This window comes from Podarcis cretensis (genome assembly GCF_951804945.1).
Source record: "Podarcis cretensis genome assembly, chromosome: 3".
Taxonomy (NCBI): domain Eukaryota; kingdom Metazoa; phylum Chordata; class Lepidosauria; order Squamata; family Lacertidae; genus Podarcis; species Podarcis cretensis.
The window spans coordinates 68,636,635-68,662,675 of record NC_137172.1 but is presented as its reverse complement, the minus strand read 5'-3'; the positions used below and the strand labels follow the sequence as shown (position 1 = coordinate 68,662,675).

At 39.3% G+C, this 26,041-nt stretch overlaps 1 protein-coding gene across 5 annotated transcripts in view; it reads left to right on the top strand.

Moving 5' to 3' along the window:
- Nucleotides 1-26,041, top strand: part of NKAIN2 (sodium/potassium transporting ATPase interacting 2) — a gene marked incomplete at its 3' end in the record, with an annotated part of 446,279 nt that overhangs the window by 126,609 nt on the left and 293,629 nt on the right. The window lies entirely within an intron of this gene.

Here is a 26,041-nt window from a genome sequence, read left to right as displayed (position 1 = left end):
TTCCATAAAAGGTTTGCCATGCCATTGGGATAAGGAAGGAGCTGCTATTTGCGAAACTCGAGCCTAAGTGTGCAGTTCTTTGGAACCCAGACAGTGGTATGAACAATGGCAGATGCAGCTTATCACAGTATACATCAGTAACAAAGGAAAGGAGGACTTACAACATCTAACAGTATTTGGAATTTACAATCTTAGGGTGAAATCCAGGTATGAGAGTGAGTGTTGTCCAGGCTTCTGCTCACACATTGGAACTGCATCTTTATCTCCTCCTTCCTGTAGTTCCCACCCCCACCCCCCAAATTTGTTCCGGGGATCAGAGCATTGGATTGTGCCCTTGGTTCATTTTTCATTGTGCCTAAGATTGGAAATGTTTTCTCTTGAGGTGCAGTGGTAAATCTGAAGTACACAATGTCATGGTGATAGCCCCTATAAGCCCTTTCCTCAAGGTGAGACAAGCCCACAAAGAGATTTCAGGCGACTGTGTTGATGCAATATGTGAAATACATACCAAAGAACAACCTGACATACTATAATGCCTCAGTGCAACTCTGCACATAGCTTCCTGGGAGTAAGCTTCACTGTGCTCACCGGTGCTTACTTCTGACTTCACAGGTTCAGCTGCATACATAAAACATACCTCATTTTAGCAAAAGACCTGAAATGCACCCTTTCCCATTTAATTTGAAATTCAATTAATACTGCAAAGTATTACTATTTAAGCATAGCATGTAGTAAGAATGCCATCAAAGGAAAAGTATCTAGCCTTTGCTTCCTCTGTGCTAATATGTCAGAAATAGCCTTGAAAGCCTCATTATCACCTTGTTCACTTACTGGAGCAAGGAAGTTCTATCACATGGGTAGACAAACTAAGGCCCAGGAGCCTTCTAAATCCAGCCCACGGATGGTCCTGGAATCAGTGTGTTTTTACATGAGTAGAATGTGTCCTTTTATTTAAAATGCATCTCTGGGTTATTTGTGGGACCTGCCTGGTGTTTTTACATGAGTAGAATGTGTGTTTTTATTTAAAATGCATCTCTGGGTTATTTGTGGGACATAGGAATTCATTTATTCCCCCTCCCCCCCCAAAAAAAAATATAGTCTGGCCCCCCACAAGGTCTGAGGGACAGTGGACCAGCCCCCAGCTGAAAAAGTTTGCTGACTCCTGCTCTATCAGTTACCAATTACTCTCTGGCAGATGATGTTATCACTCCTGCTCTGAAGAAAATTGTGAAGCTGTATTCTCTAAATATCTAAATGATATTCTTCCCACATGCGGTGAATGAGAAAGATTGATATTTCACATGCCAGACAGCCACACAAAGCTGTAATATTTAAGTAGCACATACATGCATCCAGCTGAAAAGCACAGTTCATTTCCCTCATATAGCCAAATCTTGGTGTAGATGTATTGTTGTAAAGAGAGTATTGCATATTTGGTTGTTGCTTTATTTTTGTAAGCATTTGCAATGGTTTGAAAACTATTATGTTACTGATTTTGTTGTTGTTGACAGAAATACACTTGCAGAAAAAGTCAGATAGAGGTCAGCTCAGTGTAAGTTAGTTAATTAATGGGGCAGATGTATGACCTGGGAAGACATCCAGATCCATCTTTTTTAAAAATGAAACTGTCCAATATTGGCATCACTGAAGTTTCCCCTCTATTGCTATGCCACTGCAAGTGTAACTAATGGTGTTCAAGCCCTTTGACAATAATCAGCAGTAAAAATATTCTGTCTTTATTTGCAGGTTATGTGCATGTGTGCTTTCTTTTTATTTAAATATGCATTATAAACAATAGCTTCCACTTGTCAAAATTCACATTACTGGATTCTAATCATTTAATGTACAGTATGTGTGAGGCATAAGTAGTTTAATCCTGCTGCCTTTGTTGGTGGGCACACATTTTCTGTTGCTGCCATGTCTGGAATTACAAAGGTTAATATGGATTACCCATAATGGGAGCAGCAGTTCACACAAGCATTGGGACAGTTTTGGGGTGGGGAGCGGGGTGGGTGGGTGTGAAAAGAGCTCTGAAATAAACTCTCCAAACTGTCTGAAGGGAAACAAAATGGCAAAAGAGATTCAATGTAACTTCTTTTGTTGCAGATTGATTAAGAGTATCAGCTATTAGCCCTGGAGGAATACTTAGAAGGCAAGAATAAGATTTCATAAGAAAAGACTACAACCCCTGTAGTACTCATATTACGTTTAAAGCAATATAATCCGTTGTGATCAATTGCAGATTTTTTTTTTCTTAAAAAGCTCAAAGGCTGGGAAGTATTTTGTGAGAAAAAAATGCAGTGTGAGTGTCTTCTGCTATTAAATAAATAATTAAATAAACGGCACAGGAAATCAGTGAAGAATGAGCTCTGTTCAAAAGCAAAGCTTCCAGGCAGCTGACGTAGATTGAATCCATGTTATGCTAATAACTAGCGATTGATGTAGGGTCATTTTTGAATGAGACACACATTTAACCCTACAACACAAGTATAAATCTCCGTTAATGCTCAGTACAGATGGATCACACATTTGTTGGATTGCTGTAGGCACTTCCCATGCTAGTTTATCTATTTTTCTCTCTCAGGCCCTATATTGGCCATGATTATTGCTCTTCTGAGTTGTGTAGATGGTTGGTTCACAAACCCTGCCTAATATTTTGGCGATATTTAGGTGCTTCGGTGGTTGTGGAGCTGGGGTAATGCAGATCTACTGGGTGGTATTAAAATGCTATTAAAAGTGGATAAATCTCTGAAACAGATTCTGGACAAACCTCCAGGTGTCTGCCTGTTGTTCTTGCCACTTAGACTATCCTCCTTCCAGTGATTTTATATTTTTGCCTGCTTTGACTACTTGATTGTGATAAATAGGTTTATCTGACCCTTTCACAATGAGAAAAGGCTGCAGTTTTGTATGCCAGCTTTCAGTCAACATTGGATTGCAGTGGAAAAGCTGAAGGTTCTCTTTTCAATAAATAAGTCAGATGGATCCATTTGCCACTAGCAGCGAGCAGACCAAATCTAGACAGAAAACTGGTAAAGAAGCCACTCATCTCTTACAAAGTTACACATCTTCAGCAGCCTTCCAGTTGAATCACCTGGTGGATTTTACTTTTACGTACCACAGTAACATAAAAATTGGCCACCAGTAGACCACCTACTCACCCTGAACCTATTAGCCTGAAATTTGGCATGTTTTATCTACTTTTTGAAATTTGCATGCAGGGTAATTCCATCAGTTTATATAGAAATGTGCTGGTGCTGGTAGGGGCTAAAACCATGAATTTTGATTTTGATTTCCCAGTACTGTACTGCACAGATCCAAAGTTGAATTGGGTAGTCCATTAAGCACTTGGGATTCAGATGGTCTGTTTTTCAAAGTGCAAAACTGGGGATTAAACCAATTTGTTTGATGAGTTGAGCCCTAGTATAAAGTTTTATGTGAAATATGCATGTATAAACAGATAGAACTTAGCTTTTCAGAGATCAGCTTAATATGTATTGGCATGTGTGTGTGTGTGTGTGTGTGTGTGTGTATTAGGGTAAGAAGCTTGAAAATAGTAGCTGTGTGTAAGAACAGCCTTGGGTGAAAGGGGTCTGTCTCAAACATTTGTGAGGTCAAACTCTTGATCTTCACAGCTGGCTTTAAGGAATCATTGTAATAGCTTCCCATCAGCCAATTAACCTAAGTCCAGGAAGAATCCCCTTTCTTCATTGCCAAGTAATCTACCTTTAGTACTGCCTGCTGGCTGGTGACTGTGGAAGGATTTTTGAAAAGCTCCTTCCAGGTTTAAAGGATTGGATTCTCTGTTACTGTAGATAATACTTAACACATATAAGAAGATAATATTTGTAAACATCAAGGCCTGTGCTGCCTGATAAATAATTCTACTGAAATAGTAAAGGACTGTTCAAGGATTGCTGTAAATGTCAGCATCTTTCCTCTCACGACATTCCTCAAATTGACTTTTGTTCACAGGAGAAATCACAAATGCCACTATATTTAAAGATGGTATGAACCATTTTAATAATAATAATAATAATAATAATAATAATAATAATAATAATTTAAAATTCATTCCATCAGAAAAAATAAACAGAATTTTGTAAGCAAGCAAGCAAGCAAGCAAGCAAGCAAGCAAACAAACAAACAAAGTATATAGGAAGTTGATCATTTCATTCACATAAAATTCAAGGTCATATGTTTCAAAACACACTCACTGTTAAACCTGCAGAGTTTACAGCCCTTGTAGCTTTGTGTTGTTGGTCAAACTGAAACTATAAACTAAATATGAAAAATACACAGTTGTCTAGGTCATTTCACTTGCCAGGATTTAGAGAAAGTATAAAGGAAGCAATAAACGCAAGCTCTTATTCTTTCCAAATCATGGTTTTTATAGCCTGCTAGCATTTGGCCACTTACAGAGTAAGTTTATTTGGGGTGATGTCTGCAGCCTTTGCTTCTGTCACATTCCTATCTCAATAAATACATCAATTCTTAAATTAATATATGGCTCCCCTTAAACTCTTTGTAACACTATATCCATCAAATAGATTGAATAAGTAAGTTAAATGACACAAACTCTTAGCGCTTCCCCCCCTTTTTTTGGTTCTAGGTACAAACATAATTTTCTGTAGCCTTAGATTACATTCATACAACCTTTTAAACATATTTCCTGCCTCTACTTCTCTGGGCAGTGAAGCTTAGCTATCTTTGCAAGGCACAATGAGTTAAAAGGTCATGTGAATGTGCCTGTTGAGCATAATTGTGTGTGCGCAAGTGTATGTAGTTCTTAATAGCACAAAATCTGCCAAAATCAATTCATTCTAAATTTGGGGGTGATAAAGCCTATTGTTTAGAGGAAACATTCAAGACACATCACCAGACACCAGATGGTAGCACAGCCTGCTGTCAGTTTCAAAATTCCTAGCCAGCACTTGACACAAAGTAGCACGGTGAGATTAGCATGCCTTATTCATTGGGTAGGAATACTGACAACTTTTTTTTAAAGTAGTTTTTAAATGCTGTTTTAATTTAAAATGCAAATAAATGTCGTCGTCCCCCCCCAAATTGTAAAATAAAGTTTTCCCAACATCAACACCTTTTGAAAAGTTGCAAATTTAGTTGTTAACAGACAGAGCTTAAACTTGGACGCATCATAGGGATATGCAAAACTTTCACTTCCATAGATTTATTTCCAGTTACCCACATGCTGATGGAGCAACTATAGCAATTAAACTCTGCCAAAGTTTAAATCTGTGTGCATATCTGAATCATTATTGTACATACATGCTTTGTGGGGAATTCTTTGTAGCAGTTGGATGTGGTTAATATTTCAGCATTTCCAGTTGAGAAAGAAACAAGCACAGAAAATGTCACTATTGCATGAGAACTTGTTCATCCAGTTATCACACTAGCAGAGCCAAACCAGCCCTCCTGCCAGTGCATTCACACAACTCTGACCTCCCCAAACATCTCCTCCTCCCCCTCCCCCTCCCAGTAAGTTGTAGTACTTCTGATTATAGGAGGCTACTGCAGCAGCTCCCCCTCAATCAGCAAGCCACTCCTGGTAACTACCAGGACCTTCAGTGATTAATGCTTCAGGATTAGAAGTGGAATTCAAACACGTCCTCTCTGAAGCCCTCAGGCGGATGCAAAGGGTCACATGTTACTTAAGAAGTTTGAATAACACTGCTTCCCTCAAATTTCTATTGTAAATTCTGGTTATTTGGGGTTTAAACATTTAGCTTAGTATAATACGGCATGTTGTTGTTGTTATTGTTTAGTCATTTAGTCGTGTCCAACTCTTCATGACCCAATGAACCAGAGCACGCCAGGCACTCCTGTCTTCCACTGCCTCCCTCAGTTTGGTCAAACTCATGTTGGTAGCTTCAAGAACACTGTCCAACGATCTCGTCCTCTGTCGTCCTCTTTCCCAACATCAGGGTCTTTTCTCTTCTCATGAAGTGGCCAAAGTATTGGAGCCTCAGCTTCAGGATCTGTCCTTCCAGTGAGCACTCGGGGCTGATTTCCTTAAGAATGGATAGGTTTGATCGTCTTGCAGTCCATGGGACTCTCAGGAGTCTCTTCCAGCACCATAATTCAAAAGCATCAATTCTTTGGCAATCAGCCTTCTTTATGGTCCAGCTCTCACTTCCATACATCACTACTGGGAAAACCATAGCTTTTACTATACGGACCTTTGTCGGCAAGGTGATGTCAGCACAATACATTTCAAATTCAGACCAATTAGCATTGTAAAACAACTTACTTTAAGAAGATGCTTTTCATTAAATTAAATAGGTTCATTAATGTAAACTAATTCATTGGAATGCAATTTTGCACTGGCAATTTTGCTAGTGTGTTTTTGTGTAAACTTCTATGGGACCAGAAAAGCAGCAGATTTTGTAGCGAAAAGATAGTCATCTCTAGAAATACTGTGTTAGGCATTAGTATTATTTAATAGTATAATTTTGCAATAATGAAAGGAAAGTGAGCCAAAATATCTTTTTTCTAGAATATCATGTAGGCCAAATGGTAGAAATGCATGTTTCTGTATACAAGAGAGATCTAAATTAATCCTGGATGGTAGCTCTCTCTCTCTCTCTCTCTCTCTGTGTGTGTGTGTGTGTTTAACTCTGCTGCTTGTTAAAATGTCATATGTTTTCCTTGGGGAAAGAAAGAAAAAAGGCTTCCAGGGATAAATATATTAGCAACCTTGAAGTAATTGTGTGCATTGACAAGTTAGATGGCTCATCTGAGTTTGGTTTAAAAAGGAAACAATCTATTAAAGTAATGTAATATGGAGATGGCAAGTAACAGGGTTGCAAAAGTGCATTTATTTTGTTTTTATTTTGCTTTGAGATGGCATAGACTGTATGAAAGAAAGAAAAAGTACTCTCAACCCTTTCCCATCTTGGCTTATAAGATCAATGGATGGGCCCAGTTGATGGTGCAGATGCTTCCATGTGGCAAGGAGTTGTGCTGTCTGCCTTGAAGGGGAGAGTGGTACATCTTCTCAAGAAAACCTCCCTATCACTCAGAAGTGTGTGACAACTACTGTCCACACTCTGGAATTGTACTGCTGATCCAGCCAGATGTTGCATAAACCCACCCCAAACATCCAAACACTAAGTATGAACATCTGTAAAAGGAACTCAAAATGCACAGATCCTCTACAGCAGGGGTAGTCAACATGATGCCTTTTGATAGACTACAACTCTCACCACCCCTGACTATTAGCCATGCTGACTGCAGCTGGTGGGACTTGTAATCCAACATCTGGAGGGCAGGATGTTGCTTTCCCTGCTTTACAAGACCTGAAATCCTGCACAGCCTCATTTGACATTTTGAACTAGAAACAACTTCTAGAGGAAATAGCACTAAGTTTGTATTCCAGCAGAGCATTATGAACTGCACAGATTCATACACCAAACTAGGTAATTACAGTTTCTGGTGTCATCACTGTCTACAAGTTAAGGACTGAGGTACTAATGTTTCAGCAATCAAGATACTCTCATACATTCTGTGAACATGTTGTAAACCAGTCTTTTCTTAGCAGTGCTACATAGAGTTATATTGTGCTATTTCAAACTTGCAGATTGTAGCATTTTACAGGGATATCACATTTACGTCTAAGTGCTCTCTCTCTCTTTGAAGGAGTTTATCAGTAATATTGTAAACAGCTCTCTGGGGACTTCATTTTTATTTTCCTCCTTTGGAAAATAATAGGAAGCAATCATCTTTTTCCACCAAGCGGCACTGTATTAAGCATCAAGTTCAGCAGTCCCCTTGGGGAACTGTTGAATGTGTTGCCTTTATGGCTGGTTTAGAGATTGAAAAACCAGTTGCCAAAATTAGTGTGTCTTTATATTGGTATGTGGTTACACGTAGTTATTGCTTTCATGGGATAGTTTATGGACCCAGCAGCAAGGTCATTTAAAAAGAATCAGCAGCACTTAGTGCTGAATGCCAAAAGAAAATAAAACCTTGAATACACCAAGCATTTATCTAATGAAGTAAATAAGCGTGTTTGCATGAATAAGTTATTGCTCTGTCTCCTTGTTAATCTGTTTGACAGCAGGAAACCAAGGTGATGTATTAGTGCTGTAGTTCTCCTTCTGTTTTAATGTCATGTACTAATCCCCTTTGTATCAGATCAGAAACGTTTGACACAGTATTTTCTGATAACTTCATTTCTCTTATGGTCACTAGTAAATTTGTATGAAAGGCTGTAATAATTTAATTGAACACAGGTGCTTATAGAAAGTGATGAATAACCCCAGGTGGAGACTTTTGATTTATTTATTTTTTTAACCAAAAGCTTCATTAGAGAAATGAACAATGGAATCTAAAATTTCATTCAGTTTATCTATGGCAAGAAGTATGAGGGTCTAAGATCTGTTCAGATGTGTTTACCACAAAGTATTTGGCAAGCATTTCCCCCTCACACTTTTGTGGTCAATTTTTGTGGTCTTTTTGGCAAACAATTTCTTTCAGACTTTGTGGTCAGTTACCTTAAATATTTATTGGAATACTGGACAAGATCAAAGTCTAGCTGGATCTCATTAGAATGTGTTTTTAAATAATTGACTCAATGAATTTTCCCAAAGACAGGGATGTGGCACTTGCAGCCTTTAGGCCAAAATAGCCCTTGTGGGGGTCTTAATTTGGCCTGTGAGGCTGTTTTCCTGAGCCACCAATATCACATGTAGACTATATAAAGTGTGGAGTGGGACAGGTAAAGGACTGATTGGAGGCCTGATTCTTCCAGTTATTCACCTGCAAATAGGGTTTGCATTTGACACTTTGAAAATCTGGTGCCAAACAGAAGCACTCCTGTGATCAGCTCCACTCAGGAGGAATGATTAGAGGTCCCAAGTGGAGTCAAATTGCACTACAGATGTTTTTGGGGTTTTTTTCCTTTTAAGACTGACTTGAATTCAGGCCAACCTGCAAAAGGAAACACTTTACATGATGTCATATTGTCACCATGTGATTGGCAGGTGGGTGGTGTTAAACCATCACAGGACCTTCTTGGTAGTGCCCTGTTTGTGGAATGCTCTCCCTGATGAAGTGTTATCTGTCTTCCTCACACAACATCTCTGTTTACCTGGGCATTTGATGATTGAAACACACTGTTCCTGGCAACCTTGAAATCATTAATTGTTAGGGTATGTGACTGTTTTACATAGTTTTATGAATTCCTAATGTTTTCAAAGGTTTTATTTATTTATTTATTTATTTATTTATTTATTTATTTATTTCAGTTTTGCTTTATATTTAATAGTATTTTAATTGGTTTGGTGTCTGTTGGCCTGGGTATCTTTGGGAGAAAGGGTAGGATATAAATTTAAATAAATAAATACCCCAGGCTGTTTTTGTGCAGGTTTCCTCTGCATCTGAGGAGCCGCTTCCTAAGTCCCTTACCGACCCACTTCATAGTCCCGCAAATGTTGTCCCTCTGATGCTCATACAGCGCTGAGGCTGATCTTATATTCTCTGTTCAGCAGGATTCTCTAGTCAGTCAACATATTTCTGCTGGAATGTGACCTATAATTATGGTCCAGTAGGTTTGAATGGATTGTCAACTCAATGACCAATCATAAGCTGGCCACTTTGGATCCTACTGCTAAATACATAAAAATGGAAGTCTTGCATGGTGCATCACTATCTCTTACACAATGGTAGGGAACTCTGGCAGGCTATAACCTCAACAAAGGAAACTAGCTTATATTTTAATACTAGTTGGATCCAGAGGTTAGAAGGATTTCACACGCAGCCTACTCCCATAACCCCCCCCCCCAAAAAAAACACCCTTCATAACAGTAAGGCTCCACATAATTGTAATGAAGCATAACTATGTACGAAAAACACCACACCTTCTGAGTCACAGATCTGATGAAGATACACAGAACATATTTCCCATTCGGGCTGAAAATGAATAAATGAATGTCATTAGGATGGTACACATTATACCAGGGTTTCTACTCAGTAGTTTCTAAAAGTAAATATATATTTCACATAGGTATCAGGGGAAATCCCAACGGTCTGTAAAAAGGTGAGTTTGGAAAAGTATTAACTGCATTGTCTCAAAACTTTGCAGCTGCTTATTTTTGTGCAAAGGAAGGAATCCCATAGGAACTGCCCTTCAGATTGAAGACAAGAATTATATGTTTAGGATCTCAGTAGTGATGGAGCTATGAAAGAGTGTTGGCCCTGGGGAATGTGTGCTTCGTACTCTCAAACTTCAGAGACCACAGTAACTTTTAAATTGCATCCTATTTTTTATTTGTACACTGCAAACTGATATGTGTGTTTCAAAGTAATGGTAATTTGCTCATTCTTAGCAAATGTTGATCTTTTGAATTGTAATAATATTTATTGATTGATTGATAGATTTGATTTCTTACCTGCCCTTCACCATGAAATCCTAGGGCAGGTAACAACAATAACATGTACAATTATAAAACAAATACAACTGTTAAAACCATAACACATGGAAAGTGTAAAAACAATTAAAAACAGTTTTAAATGTAAAATAACACGAAATCCACACACACAAACACAATGCAAAGAAAATGATTCCATATATAAATGAATCAAAAATAATTCCAATACAGAAGCAGACTGGGGTCTCCACTTAAAAGCCTTATTGAAAGAACAAAGGGGGGGGGGACACAGCAGAGAAGGAAAACACAATTACAGAATGCAAGGACTTTCCTAAGGGTAGGTGCCAGCACACTAACACCTTATATAATAAAGAACAGACCTCCCATACATCTTCTTCAGAGTGTAGTAATTGATTAGGTATCTAAGGGTATATAATGATCATTTAGATATCAACGTCCCAAGCAGTACTTGTCTCAGTGGCTAATTGGCAGTCAGCTCAATTCTTTCAGCAGCAGTGTAACATGATGGTGAGCAGTGCTTTTTTTCTAGAAAAAGAGGTGCAGGAACTCCCACCCTAAGTGGCAGCAACATTAAAAGATGCTAGAATGCACCAAGGTGGTGCTGGAACTCACCATGGAGGTGCCGGAGCTCAGTTCCAGTGAGTTCCAGCTGAAAAAGAAAGCCTTAGTGGTGATAGTCTGCTCTGGTGAGATTACCCACACATGGATGACAGTGGTGAAGCAATCTTGGTCCAGAAATAGCTGTAGATGTCCAACTAAGACACTCCTAGCTGCTGAGGTCACCGGGCCTTTAGTGACTGAGATGGATCTAGACTATGAACATGGTCCCTTAGAGGGAGTATGATCCTGCTGAAAGCAACATGCTATTTTCACACATCAAGCTAAATGTTGTTTTGCCATTCCACACAAAAGTGTGGAATGCCTATGTTGTGTAGAAAGTATGTTTAATATAAAATATACTCCCCTTTTCTGTCCTGTGTTAACAACTTTCACACAGGGACACAAATAGTTCCAGGGAGATTCTGAGGATTTCTTAGTGGCATGTGATGGAGTATCATTAAATTGTTACTGTTCCTTCTTATAGCAAACACATAGTGAGTGTCAGTAGGATTTTAGCCAAAGTGGGATCACAGAGAAACTAGAGGGAGGTATCAGCATGCTTGGGGAAACTCCGAGGTGCACAATTTATACTTTTCTTTCTTTCTTAAAGAAAACAATCTTTATAACACCTAAAAAGAGTCCAAAGAGGACCAAGCATTCTCAGTAGCCATAGAAGTCATAGAAACACAGAACTGGATGAAGCAAGGAAGAGTGGCAGAAACTGCTTAGAGGACACATTCAGGTCCCACTTTCACTGATAGTTTTAGCATAGGATATGTTCTCTGCAACCATAATTTGCTTGATTGTTGTGTGTTTAAAGGTGTTGTTTGGTCTACATATTGCTTGAAGTGCTGTTGGCAAGATCAGAAGATGGCTTTTTCAGTTTTGTTATCCACTCTTTTGAACTCCTTGCAACGTGAGATCTGTTTGACCACTGCTCCTCTGGTGGCATTTTGGTGTCTCTTGAAATCTTCTTTGTCCAGACAGGCCTTTGATTTGAACGTTGATTGAATTTCCAGGTTATCTTCAGTTTCTAGATCCTGTTGCCATTTTATTTGCATTTGTTTGCTTATATCTCGGTATGTTTTATGATTTTAATTTTAATATTCTTTGCTAGGTAGGGTTTATTTTCTTTTTGTTTGGTTGTAAGTCGCTTTGGGTTGCCCTTGCCCTTGGCAAGATAAAGTGACTGACAAATTTAATAAATAAAATAAAATAATGCTGACTGTGTCTTGTTCAAGAATCAGCCTTTCTGTTCATAAAGGTAAAGCTAAAGGGACCCCTGACCATTAGGTCCAGTCATGGACGACTCTGGGGTTGTGGCGCTCATCTCGCTTTATTGGCCGACGGAGCCGGCGTACAGCTTCCGGGTCAGCTTTCTGTTCATACCTGAGCATAAATCTGAACCCAGATTTTCAAATTCAGATTTGGCAATCTTGTGTCTCATCCTCCAAGGGAGGAAAGCTAAAATCAAAACATGGAAACTTCATTATTATCTGTTCATTTCTGACTGGTTTCACATGACTTTATTCATGGAATAAATACACTCTGTCTACAATACCAGTAACTAACTTAGTTGGTAACTTAGTTGATCTCAGTGATCATGGGTAGGAGGAGGAGTTACGCTAAGACTAGACCATGTCATTACAGAGGGGGCAGGTTTAGTCGTTATCTGAGGACTATTCCTGCCTCCGGGTCTGGTCCTGACCGGATGGATACTAGAATCAGCAAGGGATACCCACATGACCTGAAGGTGCTGCTGTGCAATGCCAGGTCAATGATTCATAAGACCACTGCCATCCATGACTACTTATTATTATTATTATTATTATTATTAATAATAATAATAATTTTGTTTTGTTTCGACTATGGCAAACCTACTTGTAATTAGAGCTTTTTTGAATATATAGCATTAGCATACTTGGGGCTGCTGTTGATAAAACACACTTAATCCCTCATTATTGCCACTTCTCTAAAACAGTTTGCTGCCACAAAAACATACTGCATAACTGAAGGGATGCTTTTATCTGTAAATTCTGGATTTACTGGAAGGAGGAAATGCTTTGGCAGGGAAAGCTGGTAAACAGGCTGTGAAAGCCTCCCTTGCTCATTTTTGGTTCCCAATGCTTCTGCTCCTGTCATCTCCTCTGAAGGTGGAGGAATTTGTGCTGATTGAAACCCTGTTGTAGCATGGAAGATGCTCTCACAATCTGTAAGTCTAATTTGCCTGATTCCGGCACCTGGCATTTTTTAATTCCACTGAGAAGATTGCAGCTTGTTTTCCTCCAGCTGGTTATGTGTGTCCCCATCCCCCTCCTCAAGTTTTCATAATGGTTCAGTTTTCTATATTAATCAATAATTAAAATTCAAATAAATTCATATTATAAAATGCAGCCAATGGCCACTAATATTTCAGTGTATGCTAGAGGAAACAATACCTTGATTTCAAACAATAAGCATAGGATTACTTGTAGCAATACCAGAGCTCTAAATTTAGCATTCACAATTTGTGACAGCAATTGTCAATATGGCCAATACATGTATATTCAAAGTTCCCTCTCCTCTCAGTTTCACTCATTTGTATCTGCCTTCCACAGTAATATATATTTATTACCTTATTTATTACATCTATATTCCACCTTTTCTTCAAGGTCACATACAAATTTCTCCCCTCTCCATTTTTATCTTCAAAAGTACCATGTGAGGTAAGTTAGCTGATAGAGGGTGACTGGCCCATGGTCACCCAGTGAGCTTCATGACCAAGTAGGGATTTGAACCCTGGTCTCCCAGGTCCTAGTTTGCTATACCACACTCTAACCACTATACCACACTGCTTTTCAACTACCATTGATTATTGTAGAGGAGCCTCTTAATTAGACTGTTCTACTGACAGGAGTGCCAGCTTGGCCCCGCGACTTTGGGTGCCCGGGGACACATATGTCTACTGAGCTGTCTTTTCTTCATACTAGAGAGCATCAGCACCCCAAAATGTTCTTGTTTCTCCCACTGCTGCAGCCTTGGATTCAAACAGAAACCAAACATTGTACTCTGCCTCCCTGGCTTTCTAGTTTTGCTGCTTTACTTCTAGGTTACATCACAGCCAAGCTCAACTCTCAAACTCTGGCTTTGTCATTCTAACTACCTAAGAGTTCAAGGAGGGGCCCCACCTATTTGCCATCTGGTCCAAAGACCCCTTGATTATCTTAATGGCCCAAGCATTGCCTCACCAGGAAGCTGGTCTGACTTATATTTTAACACTTGCAGGATCCAGGGATTCAGGAAGCTTGCTTAAATCCTAACACTTGCTGAATCCAGGAATGAGAAAGATCTGGCACCCAGAAACTCATAATAATACATTTTAACTGTGCCAAGTCTCTGGGAAAAGAAATACCCTCCCACCCTGAGAGCTCAGTTGGCAGAAGTATTAGAGTTACTTCCTCTGGGAGTGTAAACGGAATATGAACTATAGTTCCATATGGTCAGAGTGCTGTACAGACAAAGAAAAAGTGTAAATGCCACTAAAGTAGAACAGAAAATGTTTTTTGGCAGGTGAATAAATGCTGAAGCATGAGACATTTTGGAATGAACAGCACTGATCCAGTGATAACACTTTCTCAGTGCGATTTCTGTAAAAGTATTTGATTGGCATAAATGCAATGTCTTCATCAGATATTTTCTAGTGGAACCAAATGGTATTTGCACACAGTGAATCTAATCCTAGTGGAGCAGATAGGATGTCCATCAGCATCATTAAGGATGTTGAGTAGGAAGGTCTGTTGAAATATCTTTTTTTTAATAAGATGTATTGCCTTATCAAAAAAATAAAAATACCACTCAGAATTTAAACACCCTTGGAGATGGGAACAAGCATTTAGCATCATAAACCCCAGGAAGCTATCAAGCTAATTATAATTTCTTAGCTCTAATCCATCTGGCTAGCATTTAGACCATAGTGTTCTGTGAGATGTGTGCTATAGCTGCTGTTCATGCAATTATGTAAGCCATTTCTGGTTGTTAGCTTGCACTGATTGTGTGTGTGTGTGTGTGTGTGTGTGTGTGTGTAGCTCGCCAACACAATAAGCTTCATCACAGTACAGGGATGAGGAACCTTTGCTCCTCTGGATGTTGCTGGACTTCCATCAGCCCCAGATGGCATGGCCAGGTGTCAGGGATGATAGGAGCTATCATCCAACAACATCTGCAAGGCCACAGGCTTCTCATCTCTGACACAGGATGTCATCTTACATTGTGGTCAGTTATTCAGAAGGTCTTTGTCCATGGAGTTTTCTTGACAGGGATACTGGAGTGGCTTGCCGGTTCCTCCTCCAGGTGGCTCACATTTAGTCTAAACTCTCCACTATGACTTGTCCCACTCCTGTGAAATGGCAGCTCCTGCCGTGTCCCCTTTGACTGACCAACTATTTCAGAGTCAAGTTGTTGCTCAGCCTCTGTACCAAGTCGTATGCCTTTCTTCATGACTATTAAAGTGATGGAATACTCCATTAAATGTGTAGTGTGGATGGGGCCTTAGGCTTCAGTTTGCTTATAGCAGTGTCCCATGGAGAGTGAAGCCATGGAATATCCACACTTCACATCTTCCTCAATGCACATGAGGTGTAGAGCACAAAACATCATTGGTGGGGAATTACCCCACCCACTACCTTTAGAAACACAATAAGAAATTGTTACAGGGGAGAGACAATGAGGAACATCATAAAATTTGAAACCATATGCCATCAGTGCTCCCAGCTATGTACGTGACACCACAGATTTTCTGAGGAAAATACAATCTTTAAATAATCTTTCTAACAATACTATACTAGCTACTATGGATGTGGAATCTCTGTATACCAACATCCCACACAACGATGGTTTACAAGCTATAAGGAACACCATTTCAGATAAAACCACAGTGGACTTTGCTACCAAACTCTGCCAATTTGTCCTTACCCACAACAACTTCAAATTCGGTGATGACCTGTTCCTTCAGATCAGCGGCACACCAATGGGCACCCGCATGGCCCCACAGTATGCCAACATCTTCATGGCAGATTTAGAACAACGTTTCCTAAACTCCTACCCACTCAAACCTCTCTTGTACCTGCGATACATTGACGATATTTTTATCATCTGGACACATGGTCAACAGACCCTGGACACCCTCCACCAGAAATTCAATGATTTTCACCCCACAATCAACCTAACAATGAATCAATCTATGCAAGAAATACATTTTTTGGACACTACTATAAAAATACAGGATGGACGCATAGACACCACCTTATACCGTAAACCAACTGACTGACAAACATATCTACATGCCTCTAGCTACCATCCCGAACATACCAAACAGTCCATTGTATATAGCCAGGCACTATGTTACAGCCGCATCTGTTCCAATTCTACAGACAGAGATTCTCACCTAAGAGATCTACAGCAAACCTTTTTAGAACTAAAATACCCAGCAGATGAAGTTAGACAACAGATCAACAGAGCCAGACTGATACCCAGAGAGAACTTGCTGCAAGACAGACCCAAAAAAGAAAATAATAGAACACCTCTAGTCATCACATACAGCTCCCAAGTTAAAACAGTACAACGCATCATCAGAGATCTACAACCTCTCCTGGACAATGACAGTTCTCTTTCTCAAGCTCTGGGAGGAAGACCTTTCATTGCCTACAGACAGCCACCCAATCTTAAACAACTCCTAACCCACAATAATACTACTACCAGACTTAACACGGACACTGGCACCAGAGCCTGCAATAAACCCAGATGCCAACTTTGCTGCCACATACACCCGGACAACATCATTACTGGCCCCAACAACATCACACATACCATCTCGGGACTATTTAATTGCTCATCGTCTAACATTGTGTATGCCATCAAATGCCAACAGTGTCCTTCAGCTCTCTATATTGGACAAACAGGCCAAACCTTACGCCAAAGATAAACGGACATAAATCCGACATCAGGAATCACAAGACAGAGAAACCAGTAGGAGAACACTTCAATCTCCCAGGACATTCTATACAAGATCTCAAAGTAGCTGTTCTATTACAAAAGAATTTCAGAAATAGACTGGAAAGAGAAGCTGCTGAATTGCAACTTATTACCAAACCTAAAACCATGGAGAGACCTAGTCTTAACAAAGACATTGGATTCTTATCTCATTATACATGACAAAGCCATTTTTCACCTTCTCATCCCTTGCTTTTTCCTGTAAGACCTATTGCAGTCGTTAAGAGTCGTCAACAGGCTCATCACAGCTATCTGCCAATCACCCATTCCCACCACCCTTCTGAGTAATACCCCTCCCCACCTTCTCACTATATAGAAGGGTCTGGTGACTTCTGTTTCAGTGTATCTGAAGAAGTGTGCATGCACACGAAAGCTCATACCTAGAACTAACTTAGTTGGTCTTTAAGGTGCTACTGGAAGGAATTTTTTTTCTTTTATTTTGTTTTGATCATAGAAGGGGATATTTCTAGGATCAAGGTGAAACTTTCATACTCCTTTGTTATTTTTTACCATTGACAGATGTTTTTACACTTGAAATATTGAAATGAGATTTTGTATGTTGTTATTAATTGTTTTTATTTCTCTTATTATGAAATTGTTCTTTAACTTGTTGATTTTGTTACAATAGTGCTTTGTTGTAACCTGCTCTGAGTTCAAGTGTGTGTGTGTGGACAGGCAACATACCAGTATAATGAAAAGGTGAGTTTGCCATGCTCTCATTTTTGCACTTCAAAGGTCAACCCCAAATTCAGGAGAAGAAGAGAAAACCAGAAATCTGTGGCTAATACTACAATGGCTGGGACCAACCCTGTTGGCAAGCTAAAGGTAGCAGGGTTACTGCGGGCCAAGTACCATCTGCTGTGTAAACTGGGGGGATTGAGTGGTACTAAATGAGTGCTTCCAGTTGAAAAAATAACCAGTACAGATATACCTCTGTCTTACCCCAAGCCACATCCATCGGTCATTTAGGTGAACATCCAGACTCAAATTCTCAGTGTCTTAATTTCCTTCTGAAATGAAAAGTATGCTTGCTTTACCCAGTTGTTGAGGATTTATTAGCAAAATGCCCATGAACAGATGAAAATCTTTGTAAAAGGTTTATTCCCATTCTTGCTCCTAACAAAGCAATAGATGGATAGAATCAGCTAGTGGCCTGGCATATTGAAAGTTTTCACGATGCTTTCTTTCACTTGGGGAAAACTGAATTTTATTTACAACCTGTTTTGTTTTCTTCCATTCTGCTCTGATCGTTTTGTGGAATGTTCCCTCCATCCCAACTTCCATTTATGTTCAAGCAGGTATATTACAGAGGCTTATGGCTAGCAATCTGTGATAGGAATTAAATATTCATGGGAATGAAAGATTAACAGCACTGACTAGAGGCAGGTACAGAAAAGGGATGGCACTATTCAGTCTCGCTTAGCTGGGTCAGCAAGCACAATCCTCCTCATTTCTGACCCACAATAACCCTGATATGCCAGCCAGAGGCCTCTCTTGAGCAAGTCTGGGAAATTATATTAAAAGAGAGGAGTGCAGCTAGAAAAAAATCATGTATTAGCCTCTCAGAAATGACATCAAAAACCTTGTTGACACTGAGGGCGAAGCGAAGCCATGACTCATCTTCACCAGAGATATATGAAATAACTTTCCCTGAATGCATTTCTATTTCTTGCCCAAATCTGTACTTCCTGTAAAATGGATCTCAAGAATTACAGCGCAATAGAAGGGTGGGGAGGATTGTCAACTTTTCTCGGTAAAGTTTAAAATAAAGTCTTCCCTTTGTTTTCAATTGTCATATTGATTTGAAGAACTCTAGAGGGGGCACAGATTCCCCACCTCTGGCATGGACCATCATCTGTTCCACGGCCACTTGACTGTCAGCTAGTTATCGGGTGATCCCATTCTTTCATTTTAAATGGTCATATTGATTTGAACTACTTTTCTTGTTGCTAGCATTCAGCTAGACTCACTGTAGCTCCATTAACCTTAGTTACAGTTTGCTCAGTATTTTGTCACGAAGTTGTCTACACATCACCTGCCTCTCTCTCTTTTTTATTTCTGGTCTCAGAGCACTTGTTTACTTTACACATAAATCAAACCCCATAGAGTATGATTGCTGTTAAACACATTGGCGTACACTTGTGACTTGTTTTCTAGGAATCAATTATTTCCCTTCCAATGGGTGTATTTGCAACCAAATATAACCATTTATTTATGACAGTGCTTCATACACTGCTTCATACACAGTTTGAGAATTTGCATGTTAAAGATGAGTAATGGAACCCACTCCCAGATAAGAGAACATAGGACTGCAGCCCATGAACGCTTATCTGGGAATAAGAGCTGTTTCCCACAATTCCTACACCAAGTAAAGTTTGTGGGTTTTTTATTTAGACTTTTAAAATGGCTGAAGTAAAGAACTGGGTTTTTCCCCTGTTGCTGGATTGTTCTTTATGATAGCTATTAGTTTTATGATTATTAGTTTTGTGATCTTTCTATATGGCTATATTGTATATTTTCTATCTACCATACTGGGTACCTTTAGGCTGAAGGATGAGATGCAAATTAATTAATTAATTAATTAATTAATAATCAGAAATAAAGTGCATTGAGTTCAGACAAACTAACTCCCAGGTAAGTAAGTGTAGCTGGGATTGTAGCCTAAATTTGCACACAGGATTTGTATCATAGCCATTTGCTTCCATCTAGCATATTTAGTATTTAAATGAAAATGCAATTCTCACACATTTTGCTGCATCCATAGTGCATTAATTGGCAGTGCACCTTCTTGACCTGAAAGGAACACAAAGTGTTCTGCCTTAGGCAGGCAAATTATACAGTCAGGTTTTGCAGCGACATGGAGCTGATGAGCAGCTCTTTCAAATGAGTTCAGTAGAAAGTCATTGAATTACAATATGCTTAACTAATAAAGTCCACATTAGTTAGTGTAGTATTCGTATGCCCTTAAAAATGCAGAGCTAATCCCATCATTAAACTCCTTGTTGGACAGTATTTCTCTATTATATGCATGTTCAGGTTTAAACCTTTCCACATCACTTCTAAGACACTGTAATTTGAGGAATCATTATTAATCTACTATTTTAATTAGCTAAATGGAGGCTTCAACAAATTAAGGAAATTAGAGATAAAACATAAGGTTTGGGGTTTTTTTGTTTTTGTTTAAAAAAACCTGTAGGAGCAGAGATAATTTGGTCATGACCCACAACAGTATAAAAACTTTCAGGGTGCCAATGAATGTCGTTTCTTGGCTAAAAATATAAGTTTATCTGAAAACCCTACTAATGGTCACTAGTTTCAACCCTATTCCTTGCTCTCTAGCAGCCCATTACAAATGGAAACAGTGGACACCTGGCACCCCCTTAGATTTGATCTTCTTTATTTGTACAGTGCAGAATAAGCAAGTTGTTGAAAAGAAGGTTGTCTGAATCCTCCTTTGAGGAATAGTTTAGACAAGCATCCAAAGGTGATGATATTGGTCGGATAAAATTTTATTTTACCTGAAGTGAAGTACTCAGGTAAATTAGTTCGGAGCTCAGTATCCAAACTGGTTTCTGAGTTTTTGGTTGGAATTGAGTCTGCTGAAACCATAACTGTTTAGGGAAGTACAAAGGCTATAGTCTGCAAATTACTGACTTTGTTACATTTTTCCACAATATGGCTAGCCTCCTGCTGCGCTAATTACATATTTTAGCCAGAATGGCTGTTAAATTTATCTGTGCAAAGAAGATAGGTGGAAATGAGTTTTCTTTTGCTACCTGTGATTTATATTTCTAGTTGCTATGGTGTCCGGGAATACCTGAATATTTTTGAAGAGGCTATCCCTTTGTAAGCCTTGATGGGTATTTTCCTTTCATACTATTTATTTTAAACATGATTTGGCACAATGTTGCTTTGGGATGAGGGAGTCCTGAGTATGTAGGAGGGATTATTTTTAAGCTATTATTTTTATTACCTTCATCCAGCCTTGAAAGTATTGAGAAAATTAAAGATAAAACTAGAATTTTAATAACTATACCACCCAAAATAATTTCTGAAAAGAACCAAGCAAAAGGATGGAGCAGTTTAAAGTTGTTTTGGCAATTATTTATTTCATATTTAAACATGAAAGCTATGAGAACTTTGTAGACTGAGTAACAATACAGAATAAGGCTGTTGTCCTAACTCTGCTACTTGGGGGTAAGCCCCATTCAGTTGAATAAGACATGTTTAGGATTCGGCTACAACTCTCTCTCTCTCTCTCTCTCTCTCTCTCTCTCTCTCTCTCTGTGTGTGTGTGTGTGTGTGTGTGTGTGTGTATCTTTAGGCACTATGCAAAAAACTTTCCTCTATAACCATTCCTTTGGCCTTTAACTATCTGTGGCCTTTGAGAAGTAAGTGGGGTGTTTTTAGTTATTTCTTTTTCCTCTTTGTTTTAATATATCTTTGTGTGTTTTGTCTGTTTGTTTGTAAGTTGCTTTGGTTCCCTTGGGCGGCATAAAGTGACTAACAAACAACAACTACAACAACATTCTTAGTAAGGGATAAGGATTAATAGGAGGGTAAATGGCAATTCCCTAAGAGCAATATAAATGTACAAAAAGAAAGGTGCAAGCTTTTCAAGAAACAGTAAGAGCAACATCCACCCAATGAAGTGGAGAAAAGGCAAGAAAGGGTAAGAACCAGAACCAGTACAAATTATTACATTTTTTATTTTATATTTTATATATATATATATATATATATATATATATATATATATGAGAAATGCTATAATTTTTAATGAAATTGAATAAAATATTCATGCCTAAAAGCCCCTCCAGGGTGAATAAAGACTGCCAAATTACAGGTATATAGGTTCTATGTGTGTATTGGATACGTTTTTAGGTTTAATATCTTTTTCCAAAAAGGAATACTCTCTCTCTATATATATATATATTAAATGTATAACATTTCTAGGTATTGTAGCCCCCTTTGAGGGGATGAATCTTGGCAGATTTAGAAAGGATAGCTGTTTTCCTGTAAAGGAAGCCTTTACAGTTTTGTGGCAATTAAAAAATGAATCGTGTCTTAAAACATTCCTTTAAAACAACATTAATTTATGAGTCATTTGTATGGTGCCTCTAGGAAAGGAACAAGCCAAACTGTAGACAAACAGGTTCAGGTTTGGTGGCTATGTTTGTTTCACTAGACACTTTTAAAGCTATTGGTGGGGGGTAATTAAAAAGTGTTCACTTTCTTCCCAGTGGCTTTGTGGGTAATAACTTTATTAGGAAAACAGCACCTACCAAAGAGGCACCCCATGGTAATTACCCTGCAAAATTTCTATGTAGGGGCTAAATAGTTATGATAAATGGGGTGGGAAGAGAGTTTCAGACTTGTGTTCTGTTAAATTACCACTAAAATTCACAGTAACCAAGTGCAAAGTTGACTTGACATGAATGGATGTGTGGGCCACTGAGGGTGGGACAGAGGGCTACTAATGTATTGGGCCTACAGCAAGCAGGGGGCCCAGACTCTGGGTTTCATTTTTTATTATATTTTAAGTAAGCTTCTAGCCTCTTGAACACAAATGTTTTTAACCAAAATGTGCAGGTATCATTCAGAGTAATTACTTTGTGAGAAATAAGCCTGTCATTTGTCAGTGTTTTTAGCAAATGAGTGAAGTCAGAGCCTGATTGATGAGTAGGGTCACAGAGAAGGGACTTCCTTGCCCATTTTGAAGCTGTTTTGACATCTTTCTTGGGGTTGATTTTTCACTTTAGGTTCAGGAAACGGAAGACTGCCTGGTTAATTTTGAAGGGACTGCCTTGTTCTTTTCATCTTCCATGGTAGAGAAGTAATTGTTGCCCAGAAAAAATAGCTGAAAAATCCAGATTTTTTAGTGCAGCTCTCACTGGGCAGTAGTAGCAGATCCATCCAAAAGCAAGAGGTAGCAGCAAAATATGTTCTCTGCTAACTCTGGTATAATTTCACACACACAAACACAAATACACCATTTTTTCCTAGGCATATAAACATTAAAAATATTACCAAGCTAATTCAAATAAAATTCATCTTTAGTATATTCATATTCCAGGAAGCACAGGATTTTGGTTGAGAAAGGATGGGTTACACCAGTCCTGTAAAGTAGTGTTGTTTTACAAATATTACTGAGGGGAGTCTAAGAAAGACTGGTGTATTACAACCCAGCACAGTAGTCCAATGTTGTTACCCAGTCTCTGGGAGCAGCAGTATCTGTGTTGGGGGGGGGCATGTCATGCTCCTTCTGGGGTAGTCCGTCCAACTTTGGTCCCCGCCCAGCAGCATTTTCCAAGCAAGCAACTCTAGCAGAACCAGCAAAGAGCATTATGTCTTTTCCCATGGATATCAATACTGATTTAAGTGTATGGGAACAGGTTTAGAAAAAAATATTCACAATGGGAACAAACAAGGCAAAATTGAATTGGTCTCAGTCCAAAGTTATTTGGAATTCTATATCAGCTGAGCATGATCGTTGATCAGTGGATCGTTGATCTTCCTTTCCCTGGAGTCAATTCCACTGGGGCATTTTGAAAATCACTGCTTAAAGGGAGACCCACAAACACCTTGTCTGAACTAGTAAGCCCTCTCTCTCTTTCCAAAATTGTTACAGTTTGTCCTTACCATCTCATGAAAAGTCACTGAATATCATCCCAACTTTTGCAAGGGACAGATGATTGGCCCAGCTTTATTCCATGCCTGCTATTCCTGGTGCCCTTTAATGCTTTCTCTTTCTTCAGTGAGATAAGGAAGAACAGAGGGAACAGAGACTGGCTTATGGTTTCAAAGGCTTTGTAAATTTAAGTTGCTTAAAAGGGTGTGTTTATTATTATTTTTTTAAAACGACACAATACTGCCTCAGTGTTCTAGCTCTAACATGCTTATATTCTCAGGAAAATGGTGTGGGGAGTGGGGAGGTTAAATATAGTGACTCTACCTGGCACAGCAAGGAATTTTGTAAAACTGGGGTGGAGGTAATATAGTCCCCCTCATTGACGGAATCCTGCCGTCATAGATGGTGCTTAGCATAGCATAGAAAGAAGACACAATGAGGCAGAGAGTATTTTCATAATGGCCGGGCAGCTGCTTCCAACCTCTCCCCTCCGGCAACTTTTTATTCTCCTTTGTCCTCCCAGCCGCATGGCTGTTTTCCAAAGTCTCCTGTTACCTCATCCGGTCAAGGCTTTTATTGCATCCGTCACCATATAAGGTAATCATTGCCCAGAGGAATGTCAGGGGGCACCCTGCAGTATTTACAAGCCTCTGCCTTGGCTTTATGACTCCCACACCTCATTTTCAAAGCAGTGATGTCCTCCTACGCATTAGACAACCTGTTCACAGTCTGCAAATTGCCAGGTGCACAGCTGTGCAAGGTAGTTTGCGCCTTTCATAACTCTGCAGCATTTTGTAGAGAGAATGCAGGGTTGCATACTTAGCCATTTTTGCTGCTTCACTTGCACGACCTTACATCCTCCTTTGTTCTGGATTATTGTATTCATAGAAATAAAAATAATAAATTGCTACGTCGGTGACCTAAAGTAAATACCATCATTCACTTAGCTCCCCTTTCTCTACTGTTATCTAAAATAAGTATGAGGCAATGTTGTGCTTAATTTTAGCTACAGAATTCGCTATGAAGTAACAAGGGGTAGGAAGTTTTGTATCTTTTCTAACCTTCATAAAAAGAACCCACTGGGGGCAATTGCTTTGTGGGGAAGGGCTCAAAAAGCACGAAAACACTTGCATGAAAAGGAAGGCATCCGCATCATAATAATAATAATAATAATAATAATTTATTATTTATACCCCGCCCATCTGGCTGAGTTTCCCCAGCCACTCTGGGCGGCTCCCAATCAGTGTTAAAAACAATACAGCATTACATATTAAAAACTTCCCTGAACAGGGCTGCCTTAAGATGTCTTCTGAATGTCAGGTAATTCTTTATCTCTTTGACATCTGATGGGAGGGCGTTCCACAGGTCGGGCGCCACTACCGAGAAGGCCCTCTGCCTGGTTCCCTGTAGCCTCACTTCTCGCAATGAGGGAACCGCCAGAAGGCCCTCGGCGCTGGATCTCAGTGTCCGGGCTGAACGATGGGGGTGGAGATGCTCCTTCAGGTATACAGGACCGAGGCCGTTTAGGGCTTTAAAGGTCAGCACCAACACTTTGAATCGTGCTCGGAAACGTACTGGGAGCCAGTGCAGATCTCTCAGAACCGGTGTTATGTGGTCCCGGCGGCCACTCCCAGTCACTGAGGGCATCACCAACACATATGAGGTTGGTTCAGCAGCAAGGCATTCCCCATGCTCTCCACACCAGGTTAAAATAAGGACCAAGCATTGGCTTCACTTGCCCTCAGTGATGTTTGTAAAGCAAAGGCTTTCATGCTTGTTTCAACAAGCTTCCCTTTAGAAGTGCGGGCTGTACTTCTTGTTTTCTCCAGTTGCTTTCAGAATGGAAGAGTGGAGTCAAGTATTACTTGCACAGCCTGCTTTATTTTAAGGTGTGGAGGCAGGGGACTTGCCTTAAAATATAGTGTAACAGTTCTACAATATCTCTTGATATGCATCAATATACACTTTTTCTTCCTTTATGCATCAAGTGTGAACAAGGTTTTTTGTATAGTATGAGAATCAGGTATGTGGCTTGAATATCTGCATTTGTTGGTTTATAATGATAGTGCAGCGGGTGTGTATTTGTGAAAGATAGACTCGGATGTCTTCATGTTCCACATTTCAGTTAAGACTATTGTCCTAGAATTATCTTCTCTCTAAAAAAAAAAAAAAAATATCAGAAGACTATGCTTTAGTTTTTCATGTGATGTTGCAATTTGGTCAAAACGAATTCAGCAACTGGCAAAGCTGTTCTACTTGTATTTGCTTAGTGCTTCATTATAGATTCATTTATGTTTTATTTAATTAGCAGGGCTCTAGTAGTCATCCCCCTCAAACGCTGCAGTCTAATGTTTATGGAAGTGCATGTGACCTT